Source organism: Notolepis coatsorum (assembly GCF_963971535.1).
Source record: "Notolepis coatsorum genome assembly, chromosome: 15".
Taxonomy (NCBI): Eukaryota; Metazoa; Chordata; class Actinopteri; order Aulopiformes; family Paralepididae; genus Notolepis; species Notolepis coatsorum.
The window spans coordinates 57,867,077-57,882,445 of NC_140179.1; positions in this window are offsets into that span (position 1 = coordinate 57,867,077).

A 15,369-nucleotide genomic window follows, 5' to 3' on the forward strand; every position below is an offset into this window, starting at 1 on the left:
TAAGGCTTCACTCCTGTATGAATGCGCTGGTGTACCTTTAAGCTGCCAGACTGACTGAAGCGCATTCCACACTGGTCACAGTAGTAAGGCTTCTCTCCTGTATGAGTGCGCTGGTGTGACTTTAAGTTTCCATTCTCACTGAAGCGCAATCCACATTGGTCACAGCAGTAGGGCTTCTCTCCTGTATGAATGTGCTGGTGTTTTAGAAAAGCAGCCTTTTTGATGAAGCGCTTTCCACACTGGTCACAGCAGTGAGGCCTTGACTCATTCATATCTCTGCTTGTTGTTTTGGAGCAATTCAGCAATTGTACCTGGAGAAGAGAGAAGTACACCAATGAAGAGTTTAGATTTAGCATTCGTTGAGTTTGTATTTCTCAAGTTCTCAAAATGTTTTATGCTCCAAATTTAGTTGTTGATGTAATTTAAAAGTGAATCTGCTCCAAGGGCGGTTATTGAAACCTGACTAGAACAGCCATGGAGAAAATGTCACTGATTCCCACGAAAGGGGTCAGATGACCCCGACAGCTTATATGAGAAATATGAGAAAAATAAACAGTGTAAACTATATAATTACCTCTTAATATAAAAATAATTATGAGGTTTACCACAGGTTTGAGTGACACATTTTTTTAATTGTGAAATTGTGAAAGTGTGGGTGACGCCTGAGTTTTTGAAATTTTTCGGACTTTTCCGAGTTTTAAAATTGTTTGACTTTTCAGAGTTTAAAAAAAGAATTTAGTTTTTGAAATTCTTTTGACTTTTCAGAGTTTAAATATTTTTTTTTTATCCACTTTTTCTCCCATTTTCTATATATTTTCTCCCATCCCAATTTCATATCATCCAATTCAACCCTCCCCTGTCACAGACGCTGTTTCTTGCCTCCCACAAGCCGGCTGCAATGTGGACTAAGTCATACATAGCACAAGTCCCCTCCGGTACTTGAGGTAACAGCAGTCGCATCTTTTCACTTGCGCAGCTCGATCTCTCAGTGGCGAGGAGTAACGCGTGGGAGGCTCACGCTGCCCCCGACACTTCCTGATTCTACTGCGCAGGCGCACCAACCGACCTGTAGGAGTCGCTGTCCACAACGCCCGATCCCCAGCCTTCAGTTTCCCTCCCCGTAATACGGCCAATGTGTATTACTGTGGACGACCAGCTAAACTGAAAGCAAATGTGGAGCGCTGGGCTCAAACTGATGAGCCCAGCGTCTCCAGCATTTCGTGGCGTGTGCCTTGCCCACTACGCCACGTAGCCGCCCCCGAGTTTAAATTTTTTTTCTGACTTTTCAGAGTTTTATTTTTATTTTTATGGACTAAGGGGGTGTGGCCTAAGGATCGGGGGAGTGGTCAACATCGACCAATGAAAGAGGATATCCCTACCGAGTACAATGGGTCAACATAGACCAATGAAAGAGCACATCCCTACTGAGTACAATGACACAACCCGCAAGACAGAGGGCGCTGTCAAGCAATTCAGTATTGCTACACAGAGGGGCGATTAAGGGTTAACTCCCATCCGGTCAACATCAGATGATAAGTAGTAAGTTCTAGAAGCACGTCCATTTGAAATTTTTTATCTGGCGCCGATCGCTATTAACACTTTCTCTGCCACGCTTATGTACATCCTTATACCATCCTCTGCCAGCTCTATTTGTCTATGGAGAAGTTCCCCTTCTTTGCAGGGCTATAACTTTTTTAATTGCATTGCTAAATTGACATTACTATGGCCCATATAACGCCAATTATCTATCGTTCAGGATGTAGGAACGTTATACTTTTTCATTCACATATTCATACTAAAATACGGTCTAAAGTATAAATATGTTTTTATCGTTTTCTGCAGCATTCTGTAGAACGTGATTTATAGCCCCAAATGCATTATATTGATGATCAAATACAGTTTAACACTTTAATCGCTTTAATTCCTCAGAACGATTTCCATACACGGAAAACCATCCAAGGGACCTCAGGGCGCTAAGAGCGAGACACTCAGCCAGTATTCATATAACTAGGTTATAGGATAACCTTTCGTTATATAGCATTACTGGCAATCGCGTCTCGCTCTGCCATATTGAGATAAGGGGCAGAGCGGATGTGTGGCCCGACAAGTGTACCCCCTGAGGGCCCGTAAGCCCCAGCCAGGGAGATGGGGAGTCCCGTCCACCCGCCCGTCCTAATGAAGGGGGGGAGGCGGTCAACTCCACCAAAGTGCGAAAAAAGGGGAAACCAGGCACCCCTGAAAACGCACAGCACAGGCGGGACCACGTGTGACACGGCACACACCACTGCTAGCCCACCAAATGGTGGGACGCAGGAGAGGTCCCAGACCTCAGAACCACCTGGGAGACAGAACCCCCAGTCATGTCCACGAGGTAAAACTTAACGAAGGGACCCGGGGAGGACCAGGAGGCCGCAGCACAGATGTCCTCCACCGAGGCCCCGCCTAACAGGGCAGCAACCCGTGGGGTGACCTGTCCAGCCAACATGTAGCAAAGGGCAACGCCCTCGCACAACCAATGTGACAGGTGCTGCAAGTGTGGAAATCTTTAAGAGGCATTTTCTCCCCTTGAGTGTTTTAGACAACAGACTGAGTTACAAGATTTAAATGAATACTGTATATGATATTCAAAACATTCTCAGATTTCAAAGTATGACACATCATCTGAAAGCTTACATTCTGTACTTACACAATCTGGAAAAATCTGAAAAATGAAAATGGAGACATGTTGGCACAAACGCTAGACTTGGTCACAAATGTTCTAGAATGTTTGAACGGACGGACGTTCGAACCTTCGTTTTTAATCAAAGAAAATTAATAAAAATAAGATAATTTTTCTTTTTTATATCCTCAAACTAAATCTTCAATTTGAATAGTGATTCAAACTTCGTCAGGGTTTTTTGAAGGGACGTTTGAACCTTCGTTTTTAATAAAAAAAATTATAATAATGTATTCTCATTTTTTTTTTAAACTAAATCCTCAATTTGAATAAAGTGATTCATTTGATTAAATGAGTCTTTTCTTTTATTAAATCAACTTTCCAGCCCCCTGTCAACTGTCAAATGATGTCAACTGTCAACCTGAATTAACATTCAGTATTCAATATTGTCTGATTCAATATTAACATTCAGTATTCAAGTAGAACAGCCAGCTAGCCGTTGTGGACACTCACCTTTCCACAGCAAAACGCTAGGCACCTTGGTCTAGAAATGCAGGCTTCAATCTATGTTGTTTAGTCTATCTGTTCAGTACTGTTCAGTACTGTTTCAAGATGCACAATGAGATCTTCTGAGAGAATTGTTGACTAGATACACAAATGTTCTAGAATGTTTGATTATGACATCATACTGTGACATCACAAATGTTCTAGAACAGTGGGTCTCAAACTGTGGTACGTGTACCACTAGTGGTACTTGGTGGTACTGCTGGTGGTACTTGAAAAATGTTTATTAATGTTTATTTTGTGCAGTCAGGCCACTGAACTTAGAAGCAGGCCAGGCCGCGTGAATACTTTACCCAAGGCAGTTGTCCTTCCGCGTTCGGTTTGCACGCCCTGATTGGCCTCTCAGCGCCCAATCGCGTTAGCCCTACTATCGCCGCGTGGAGGAATACTATCCTCGAGTTAATCTAATTTATACAAATGGAAGTATTGATTTCGCCGTAACGAATCATTAAAAAAATATACCGTTAACTGGAATATGTTGTTTCTTTACACATAAATTATGTTGGATTATGTAATTGGTTTGTCATGACAAACCAATAAAAAATCGCAAATTAACTGGTGGTTATCCTATTATATTAACATAGCTACAACAACACACAGTAACGTTAATATAATTACATGCATCATTGTTTACAATGAACGGTGGGGCTAATCAAAAGGACTGGACACAAACAAGTTAAACAGCAATCAATTAATTTCACACGTCCAGTTCTGTGTTTGTTGGTGTCTGTAGATTGTTGGTGAACAACTAACTTTAGGTTAGTTTTAATGTTAGCTAGCAGCAGGGATGGACGCCTTTGTGCAAATGCAGGCAGCTACAGGCACTCGAGGTGGAAGAGCGGCTGAATTTAATCGGCAGGAGAGAGAGAGCTCGTCAAAGCCGGATATATCCCTGTAGCTGTGGTGTGGTTGTATAGGCATAAAAATGCAGCTCGAACTACGTGTTATATTAAATTAATTGATTGCTGTTTAACTTGTCCGTGTCCATCCTTTCGATTTTTTGTAATGTCAGATAAAAAATGAAATACTCCCACTTTTCTAAAGAGTTGTTGTTAAATCTGACATTACAAAAAATCCATCAAAATCTGTGTTGTTGCTAATCATTGACACATGCCTAGCCTGTAATAATCCCCCCCAGAAAGATTTACTTTGCATTTGATATATTGAAAATATTTAACTTTTTGTCTTGTTTTTTTTTTCAATAATTTGTGATGCCATCACACAAACTGGCATTTAAATGGTTACAATTCGAAAATGTATTTAATGTGTTTTTTTTTCTTTTCTTTTTATATAATTTGTGGTGCCCATCACAAACACTGGAATTTAAAGGGTAAAAGAATTTTTTTTAGAGAATTAAGTACATTTGCTGAAATACAGTTGTTCTTAATTTTCACACTTGCTATTTGAGAATGTTAGTTATTATGTTCTCAATGCCCCTTGCATTGTATGAGTTGTGTGGAAGAGTTTGCTAGTTCTAGTGCTACCCCATTTGTACATTGTGGCTTTGTCTGACAAAAGTTAACAATAAATAATGGTATTAGGAATACATTTGCCTCCTGCGTGAACTGTGCATAGCTGAATAGACTGTATTTTAACGTCGGCCATATGGTGGTACTTGGGGAGCCAGCTACGTTCTCAGGTGGTACTTGGTGTAAAAAGTTTGAGAACCACTGTTCTAGAATGTTCTATTATGACATCATACTGTGACATCACAACGGAACATGTTTGAGTTCTATTTGAATACTATAAATTAGGGATGCTCGATATTGGCTTTTTTACCGATACCGATATACCGATATTGTCCAACTCTTAATTTCCGATACCGATATATATGCAGGGTTTCCCCCCCAAATTTTTTTATAATTTCAGGTAATTAACATTACATATCTCTTGTTGTGGAATTAACACAACATTATGCATACTTTTGACAATAAATAAAATCAGAATTTGTTCTTACTTGCTTGCCTGGGTAAATAAAGGTTATAATAATTTATAATTTAAATTCTTTTTTGAAAATCGATACCTATATTTTCCGATATCACATTTTAATGCCGATATCGCCGATAACATCCCTACTATACATAATATGTATGGTAAGGCTGTCCCCGAAGCCTGTTTTTGGGATTCAAACTTCATCAGGGTTCTTCGAACGGACGTTCGAACCTTCGTTTTTAATTAAAAAATAATAATAAAAATAAGATAATTTTTCTTTTTTATATCCTCAAACTAATTCTTCAATTTGAATAGTGATTCAAACTTCGTCAGGGTTTTTCGAAGGGACGTTTGAACCTTCGTTTTTAATTAAAAAAATAATAATAATGTATTCTCATTTTTTTTTTAAACTAAATCCTCAATTTGAATAAAGTCATTCATTTGATTAAATTAGTCTTTTCTTTTATTAAATCAACTTTCCAGCCCCCTGTCAACTGTCAAATGATGTCAACTGTCAACCTGAATTAACATTCAGTATTCAATATTGTCTGATTCAATATTAACATTCAGTATTCAAGTAGAACAGCCAGCTAGCCGTTGTGGACACTCACCTTTCCACAGCAAACCGCTAGGCACCTTGGTCTAGAAATGCAGGCTTCAATCTATGTTGTTTAGTCTATCTGTTCAGTACTGTTCAGTACTGTTTCAAGATGCACAATGAGATCTTCTGAGAGAATTGTTGACTAGATACACAAATGTTATAGAATGTTTGATTATGACATCATACTGTGACATCACAAATGTTCTAGAACAGTGGGTCTCAAACTGTGGTACGCGTACCACTAGTGGTACTTGGTGGTACTGCTGGTGGTACTTGAAATTTTTTTATTAATGTTTATTTTGTGCACTCAGGCCACTGAACTTAGAAGCAGGCCAGGCCGCGTGAATACTTTACCCAAGGCAGTTGTCCTTCCGCGTTCGGTTTGCACGCCCTGATTGGCCTCTCAGCGCCCAATCGCGTTAGCCCTACTATCGCCGCATGGAGGAATACTATCCTCGAGTTAATCTAATTTATACAAATGGAAGTATTGATTTGGCCGTAACGAATCATTAAAAAAATATACCGTTAACTGGAATATGTTGTTTCTTTACACATATGTTGGATTATGTAATTGGTTTGTCATGACAAACCAATAAAAAATCGCGAATTAACTGGTATTTATCCTATTATATTAACATAGCTACAACAACACACAGTAACGTTAATATAATTACATGCATCATTGTTTACAATGAACGGTGGGGCTAATCGAAAGGACTGGACACGGACAAGTTAAACAGCAATCAATTAATTTCACACGTCCAGTTCTGTGTTGGTTGGTGTCTGTAGATTGTTGGTGAACAACTAACTTTAGGTTAGTTTTAACGTTAGCTAGCAGCAGGGATGGACGCCTTTGTGCAAATGCAGGCAGCTACAGGCATTCGAGGTGGAAGAGCTGCTGAATTTAATCGGCAGGAGAGAGAGAGCTCGTCAAAGCCGGATATATCCCTGTGGATGTGGTGTGGTTGTATAGGCACGAAAATGCAGCTCAAACTACCTGTTATATTAAATTAATTGATTGCTGTTTAACTTGTCCGTGTCCAGTCCTTTCGATTTTTTGTTATGTCAGATAAAAAATGAAATACTCCCACTTTTCTGAAGAGTTGTTGTTAAATCTGACATTACAAAAAATCCATCAAAATCTGTGTTGTTGCTAATCATTGACACATGCCTAGCCTGTAATAATCCCGCCCGAGAAAAATTTACTTTGCATTTGATATATTGAAAATATTTTACTTTTTGTCTTGTTTTTTTTTCAATAATTTGTGATGCCATCACACAAACTGGCATTTAAAGGGTTACAATTCGAAAATGTATTCAATATGTGTTTTTCTTTTTCTTTTTATATATAATTTGTGATGCCCATCACAAACACTGGAATTTAAAGGGTAAAAGAAAATTTTGTAGAGAATTAAGTACATTTGCTGAAATACAGTTGTTCTTAATTTTCTCACTTGCTATGTTATTATGTTCTCAATGCCCCTTGCATTGTATGAGTTGTGTGGAAGAGTTTGCTAGTTCTAGTGCTACCCCTTTGTACATTGTGGCTGTGTCTGACAAAAGTTAACTGTGCATAGCTGAATACTGTATTTTAACGTCGGTCATATGGTGGTACTTGGGGAGCCAGCTACATTCTCAGGTGGTACTTGGTGTAAAAAGTTTGAGAACCACTGTTCTAGAATGTTCTATTATGACATCATACTGTGACATCACAACGGAACATGTTTGAGTTCCATTTGAATACTATAAATTAGGGATGCTCGATATTGGCTTTTTTACCGATACCGATATACCGATATTGTCAAACTCTAAATTTCCGATACAGATATCAACCGATACCGATATTTGCAGGGTTTCCCCCCCAAAAAATTGAATAATTTCAGGTAATTAACATTACATATCTCTTGTTGTGTAATTAACACATTATGCATACTTTTGACAATAAATAAAATCAGAATTTGTTCTTACTTGCTTGCCTGGGTAAATAAAGGTTATAATAATTTATAATTTTTTTTTTTTTTTGAAAATCGATACCGATATTTTCCGATATCACATTTTAATGCCGATATCGGCCGATAATATCGGTAGGCCGATAATATCGGACATCCCTACTATAAATAATATGTATGGTAAGGCTGTCCCCGAAGCCTGTTTTTGGGATTCAAACTTCATCAGGGTTCTTCGAACGGACGTTCGAACCTTCGTTTTTAATTAATTTTTTTTTATAAAAATAAGATAATTTTTCTTTTTTATATCCTCAAACTAAATCTTCAATTTGAATAGTGATTCAAACTTCGTCAAGGTTTTTCGAAGGGACATTTGAACCTTCGTTTTTAATTTAAAAAAAAATGTATTCTAATTTTTTTATTTTTTTTTAAACGAAATCCTCAATTTGAATAAAGTGATTCATTTGATTAAATGAGTATTTTCTTTTATTAAATCAGCTTTCCAGCCCCCTGTCAACTGTCAAATGATGTCAACTGTCAACCTGAATTAACATTCAGTATTCAATATTGTCTGATTCAATATTAACATTCAGTATTCAAGTAGAACAGCTAGCCGTTGTGGACACTCACCTTTCCACAGCAAAACGCTAGGCACCTTGGTCTAGAAATGCAGGCTTCAATCTATGTTGTTTAGTCTATCTGTTCAGTACTGTTCAGTACTGTTTCAAGATGCACAATGAGATCTTCTGAGAGAATTGTTGACTAGATACACAAATGTTATAGTACGTCTATTATGACATCACAAATGTTCTAGAATGTTCAGTGTTTCTCAACTGGTGGGTCGCGACCCAAAAGTGGGTCGTGGGGCCATTTTGAGTGGGTTGCGGATGTGTGTGTAAATTTTTTTTTGCACTACCTATCTTTGTGAAAGTGGCTTCTCAGCTCTGGTCCAGCTGAAGACAAAGCAGAAGACCTGCTCAGAGGTTATTAATCGGCATGCATGCGATGCATGTATTAGTGATGTGACGATTCATCGATTTGCACCGGTGCGCCGGCATACACGTTCACGATGCAAGTGCACCGGTGGAATAAGTCCACACCGGCAAAATTGCAGGCTGAACTCGCGATGCATCTTGTTGTAGCGTCTTTGCATCGCTCAAAACCGATGCATTCATATAATTTCCTCTCATCCACTTCTGTCAGAAGTGCACTGTGACTGCACACACAGCTGATACTAATGCTAAGGGGAGCGCAGCGTCACAGTTATCAACAAACAGGAGGAGACATGAATAGAATTCAACATGGCTAATGCTAGTTAGCCGTTCAGCTAACGCTAAACTAGTGTCTAACTAACAACTCTGCAACACCAGTTCCATTTGTGAGGGGGGGGGTATATTGAAGACGCTTGACAACAGGGGTTCAAAGATAACTTCACATTTATTGGCTATTAGTTTCTTAATCATATCGCTTCATGAATCCATCCAGGCTGGCTGCCTGGCTCCGTGTGTTGTTGATTCCAAACAATTGGAATATTATTTTTGGAATACTTCCGGCCACAGGTAAGGACTATCTGACGTAAATTCTGGCTTGATCCTGCAATGTTTTCATACCGATCCAGCCGATTAGCGTTTTTAGCATTCAATACTAATGCCGTTACTGGTAATCAATAATCAGAAACGACTCCCCCCCCCCCCCCCTTTCATGCATTCATGATGGAACATGATACCGATCAAATGCTTTTGGATTTTTAACTCTAGCTTGTATATTGTATATATATTTTTTTCTGATCCACTTTTTCTCCCATTTTCAATTTTTTTTCCCATCCCAATTTCGTATCATCCAATTCAACTCTCCCCTGTCTCGAACGCTGTTTCTTGCCTCCCACAAGCCGGCTGCAATGTGGACTAAGTCATACATAGCACGAGTCCCCTCCGATACTCGAGGTAACAGCAGTCGCATCTTTTCACCTGCGCAGCGCGATCTTTCAGCGTCAGGGGTCTGCGCTTTGGAGGGGCGCCGCCCCCATCGCTTCCTGATTCTACTGCGCAGGCACCAACCGACCTGTAGGAGTCGCTGTCCACAACGCCCGATCCCCACCCATCAGTTTCCCACCCCCTAATACGCGCCTATACTTTCCGTAGCCGCAGTTCTGGCAGACGCTCTCTGATTGGCCACTGTTGCCCAATCGCGTGACGAGCTGTGTCTTCGCCCATTTCCGCGTCGAACAGCCTGCAAACTACCTGGCGTTCTATCGCCATGCTCTAAGACAAACTCTAACCTTAACCAACTTCGAAAGAGTGCCTAAGCTTAACCGTCGAAAGAACTTGCCGTCACGCTCTAAGACAAACTCTAACCTTAACCAACTTCGAAAGAGTGCCTAAGCTTAACCAGTGTAGAAACAGGCGTCGGCCAATCAGAGAGCGTCTTGCCAGAAATGCGGCTACGGAAAGTATAGACGCCCCTAATACTGCCAATGTGTATTAGTACGGACGACCAGCTAAACTGAAAGCAATTTGGAGCGCTGGGCTCGAACAGGCGAACCCAGCGTCTCCAGTATTCGTGGTGAGCGCCTTGCCCACTGCACCACGTAGCCGCCCATTATTGTATATATTGAAGGGAAGGTTCATACTGTCAATTGACAATGACATTGGACCCATAGCTATAATATAAAATATAGATTTAGCTCTACAAACAAGGTGACACACTATCTTTTAAAGCGTGGCCTAGCTAGAACAGGATGAGGCCAATAGCTGGCACTGATTGAGTTTTAATACTAGTCCATTTTACGAATGCACTCTAAGCTACTTGTTTTTAGTCTGGTAACATCAATCAGTCTTATTCTTATTCATATTATTTTCAATGTAGACCCAAGGATTGTTTGGGGTGGGTGGGGTTTGATGTTGTATGCTTGCAGGGGAGGGATGGAAAGAGTGATGGGAATTCTACTGTTATTAAAATTCAATAATCAATTGTATTGGGGGAAAAGAAAATACTTAACAGTAACAGTAACCAACCCCCACCCCCCCATCCCCATTCCCCCAAACCCCACTACCCCCATCTTCCCACCCTGTTTGTTGGAAAATTGCCACTGGCTTCTGTTATCTCTTCAAGATCAATTCAATTCAAACCTTTATTTATTCTCGAAAGGACAATTGAGGTCACCCTCATTTTCAATGTCTTACAGACATTTCAATGGATACATTTATTTGTTTACAATATAATAATAATAATACATATTAACTCAATCAGTGGGGGGTCGGGCGCCAGGGGGCGCTAGAGTGCCATCGCTTTAATCAATGGGGAGACTGCGACATTTGCGAGTGCTTAAAATATATCTTATATGGGCGGCTGAGTGGCGCAGTGGGCAAGGCGCTCGCCACTAACGCAGGAGATGTACCGGAGGGGACACGTGGTGCAAGGCTTCTATCCTCACTACAGCCGACCAGTGGGAGGCATAGTCTAGCAACGTTCAAAACAGGGGAGGGAAGAATTGGAGACACGAAATTGGGATGGGATAAAAATAGAAAATAAGGAGAAAAAGTGGATAAAAAAAAGATTGGATATATAGAGTCCTTACCTGGTCTCTGATGTAATGCAAAAGAAATAATCCAATTATCTGATCGCCATTCCAAATACTGCTCGTGGAGGTCCGTCCCACGTTGTCTGGCACATAAGTACAATGTTGCTCGAAGGCATGTGAATCCCCCCGAAACAGCCAGTCCCCCAAACACCCCACACATCAATCCCCACCACGTCCCCATCCAAGACAACCCCCCCCCCGATAAAGCATGTGTCTCCTGCTCCTGCTGTTTTTATTAATGTCCTCTCTCCTCCTGTATAATACGACGGTGTGTTTTTGCATATAACACGGTACCTCTGGCCTCTCAGCCTAACACTCACTGCAATTTACCTCCTGGTTTCACTCAGGAGTTCATTACCTCCCGCCCATCTCTCCGCTGACCTCTGTTGTTAATGGGTTCGTGTGAAGCTCGAAATGTAATTGCCGTTAAGCGCCGTCTAATGGGTTATCTAATCTGGCATTATTAATGCATCAGGCGCGGAATACAAAACATGTAATAATGCTGTCACGGGATTCTGGCCACGGTGGTTTCATTTACTACGTCATCGAGGAAAGATTCCTCTTTTTTCATTTCGTTAACCCTTTCACTACCACACTACAGAAGGTTGACCTTTCACTACCACACTACAGAAGGTTAACCCTTTCACTACCACACTACCAAATGGTTAATCCTTTCACTGCCACACTACATACGGTTAACCCTTTCACTACCACACTACAGAAGGTTCTATGTCGTAGAGCTTCCGCTCAGCGTCATATTGCACATATCTCACTTTAGTGCATGTGCACTGAATAAAAACTCACAAAATGTACCTTTACATACCAACATCCGTCTGGCCACACCCCCCGCCACGTATATAAGCAGGGGTGTGGCCACACACTCACCTCCTTCTTCACTTTCACCACAAGAGAGTGCCTGTATACCAATCACTTGACGAGGTTATTAGCTGAAGAAAGTTAAGTAAAGCGTTCACATTATTTCTTGCTTTTTTCTTTCTCTCAACAATTCAAAAGAAAAAGGCTAAGCTATAATGTTTACCTCGGGGGGTCACGCTAGCAACGTCGCCCTTCACCAGCGATTCTTCGTTGCCTCCTCTGCCGTACGTCTTGGGGCGGGTTTGACGCCGCTGTCGTGGGCGGCGTCCGCGCCCGGTAGGCGTCCGGTGGGTAGCTTGCCTCTCCAAGGAGCTGGTGCACCAGCGTCGTCTCCTGTGAGATGGCCTGGTTCCGGCTCTGGTTCCTTTGCCGCCGGAGAGTCGTCTGCCGTTGGGTGGCCGGCTCCTCTCGTGCTGGAGGATTTGAGACGCAAGCTTTTTTCGTCTGCTCGCTCCCGTCGTAGGATGGCAGCTTGCAGACGCAAACGGCCTGGTTTCGGGGAGTTGCTGGAGCCGGATGATGATGCGTTTGTTTCTCCGTGGCCGATGGAAACAGAGGATTACATGGTAGAGGCAGATGGGTTGTTGTTCGACGCCCCGGTGGAGTCATGTCCGCCTCCCGTTCAGGATGAACTGGCAGGGGGTGATATGTCTCCTTGGGGTCCCTCGTATTCTGGTGTTGGGTTAGAACCTCCGACTCAGCGACGAGATGCCCTGCTATCAGCCACATCGGAATGTGGCTCTGCAATGGCCAGTAGTCTGTCGCATGTGAGGGACGCGGGCTCGGTGGGGGAAAGTATGCAGGGGGAACTGCATGCTTTGTTCCCCGAGCTCATGGCGGCGGCGGCAGTCGCAAACGGCGTGCCGCTGCCGCAGCCACTGCCTGCTCCTGTCCCTGATGATCTCATAGGTCATTTATGGCAACGTCGTCCTGTGAGGGAGACGGGCGTTGTCTGCCCATTTTTCCCCTCAATGGAGGCCTACGTCTGTCAGGGACAGGTGGTCTCCCACATCACGGTCTCCCACATCACGGGCCCCACTCCCGCCTACGTGCGAGTCACGAGGGTGGTGGGTCTGGTAGAGGGTATGAAGGAGGGGGTGCCTCGGCTTGATAGGCCGATGGCGGCTCTCCTTTATCCTGAGGTGGTGTGGGAGCCTTTGCGGAAGCCAGTTCCCCACGTGAAATTGGCGAGGCGGTTGGCCAACTGGAGCGACCAGTCGTTCATCGCCGCGACTCAATCCCTAGCTGCCACGTCTAACATCGCGCAGCTAGCGAGGTTAATGTCCGGGATAATGACGGGCGGTACGGAGCTGACCGAATTACAACATGATCAGCTCGCTCAGGCGGCCGGAGCCATCCTGCATCTGGTCCAGCTGCAGGCCGTCGCCGCTGGGAAGGTATGCGCCCTGGCCACTCTAGCTCAGCGCCACCTTTGGCTGGAGCAGGCGCGTGTGCCGGAAAAGAAGAGGTTTCCACTACTGACGGCACCCCTCTCCGATGCTGGGCTCTTCGGGTCGGCGTTGCAGCTCATGACTTCAACCTGCAGGGAAATGCAGGAGGAGCGGTCCGTGCTCCAGCCTCATTTCCCCCCGCCCGATGTCGCCGGTGGAGTCAGGCGGAAGGCTCGTCGTCGGGGATCCACGGCCACTGCTGGCCCTTCGGCGAAGAAGGCCAGGAGGAGAGAGGGCGCCTTGACCACTGTAGCCGGCCCATCCACGCTCGGAAGTGACGGTAGGGATCGTCGAGGCCAGGTACCAATCCTTTACCGTCCCTCCAGGCCCCCCCGGGGTGGCAAAACCCGAGCGGCTCGTGGTAGGCGTCGCTAGAAGAAGTGACTTTTCCCCCTATTGTTTCCCCTGTTCCCTTCCCCGGCCCACATATGATTTTGTCCAAATAAAAGTCCCTCCTAGGAGGGACTGTATTTTGTTACAAACTGTGTGTTTATTCACTACATATGATGGGGATATGATGTGTGAACCTTCGCTAGTGTGGGTTTGATAGGAGGGCTAGACTTTTAGTCTTTGTTTGGTCGCTACATTACATGTGTGCTTAGCAAGGCCTGTGGCTGAAACTCGGTCTAAAGGGTTTTTTCTTCCTCGACCTGAAGACTTATGTTCTTCATATAAAGGTAGAGGTTAGTTGTGTTCTGTTGCTTAAACTGTGATATTGAGCCACAACACTGTTGTGTTGGTCTGCAGTAGTGCTCGTGTGTGTAATGGTACCACGGTCTTTTAGACCGCTCTCTCTCTCTCTCTCTCTATCAAATCTTCTGTGTTCTTGCAACATAAAACACGGGTGTCGTGTTCACATATAAACCATGGCCTTGTTATAAACCCTGTTCACAGACTTGTCTGTGGCTAACGTGCGTTGGGCTAGCTTATCCTTGGATATTCACTGTTCGTTAGCATGCTGGCTACTTAAGGTATAATATGGCTATTGTTGTTGTCGTATTCGAGAGTTGGGCTTGCGAGGGGGTAACCGCATAAACCCCTCCTTCCCTCTTCTGATTGGTCGTCTTTTTTTTTTACCCTCTTTTCATTCGGTCCGGCCAAGCTGTTAGGTCAGCTCGGCACAGGGGGGGGGGTTCTCTGACTACGCACCTATCACGGGCAGTTGAGTCATGGGATTCCCCCCGTCATAGAATACGTCACTGGGCACGTTTCTATTGGACGATGGCTTCCGTGAATTTTTTACAGACCCATGTGTGGTTCTCTGTTATTGTCAAGTCGGGGCAGAGCGTAGGAACTTGGTGTTATTCTACGCTCGATATATGTGTAACTTGAGTCTGTTGGTCACATGGCTCAATGTTACCTTGACTTTTCAATTTATGGCTCACGTGGGAAGTCTCTCTGAGGATTCCCGTCTCCCTCTTGTGGAGAGGTTGGCGGGGTGTAAAAATGAAAAGATTTTTCCCTCAGCCACGTCACATGGGATCCATGTCAGTCTGTGTTTTCTCTCTTTTTTGAATAAAGAGCAGAGGAAATGAAGCACAGCGGCTTCTTGTCGTTCTCCCAGGCGGCTTGGAGGAACAATGTCTGGTGTCTTGTAGACTATCCATTGATGTATTTTGGTCTCGACGTGTACATAGTGCTGGCCCTGGGTGTTTCTGATAGGAATCACGCATGAGGCTTGCGCGCCTTGCGCGCCTTGGTTGCTCACTGTCTCTTCCGAGCGCCAGTTTACTAGGTTTGTCTCGATGAATTCTCGTTCATAT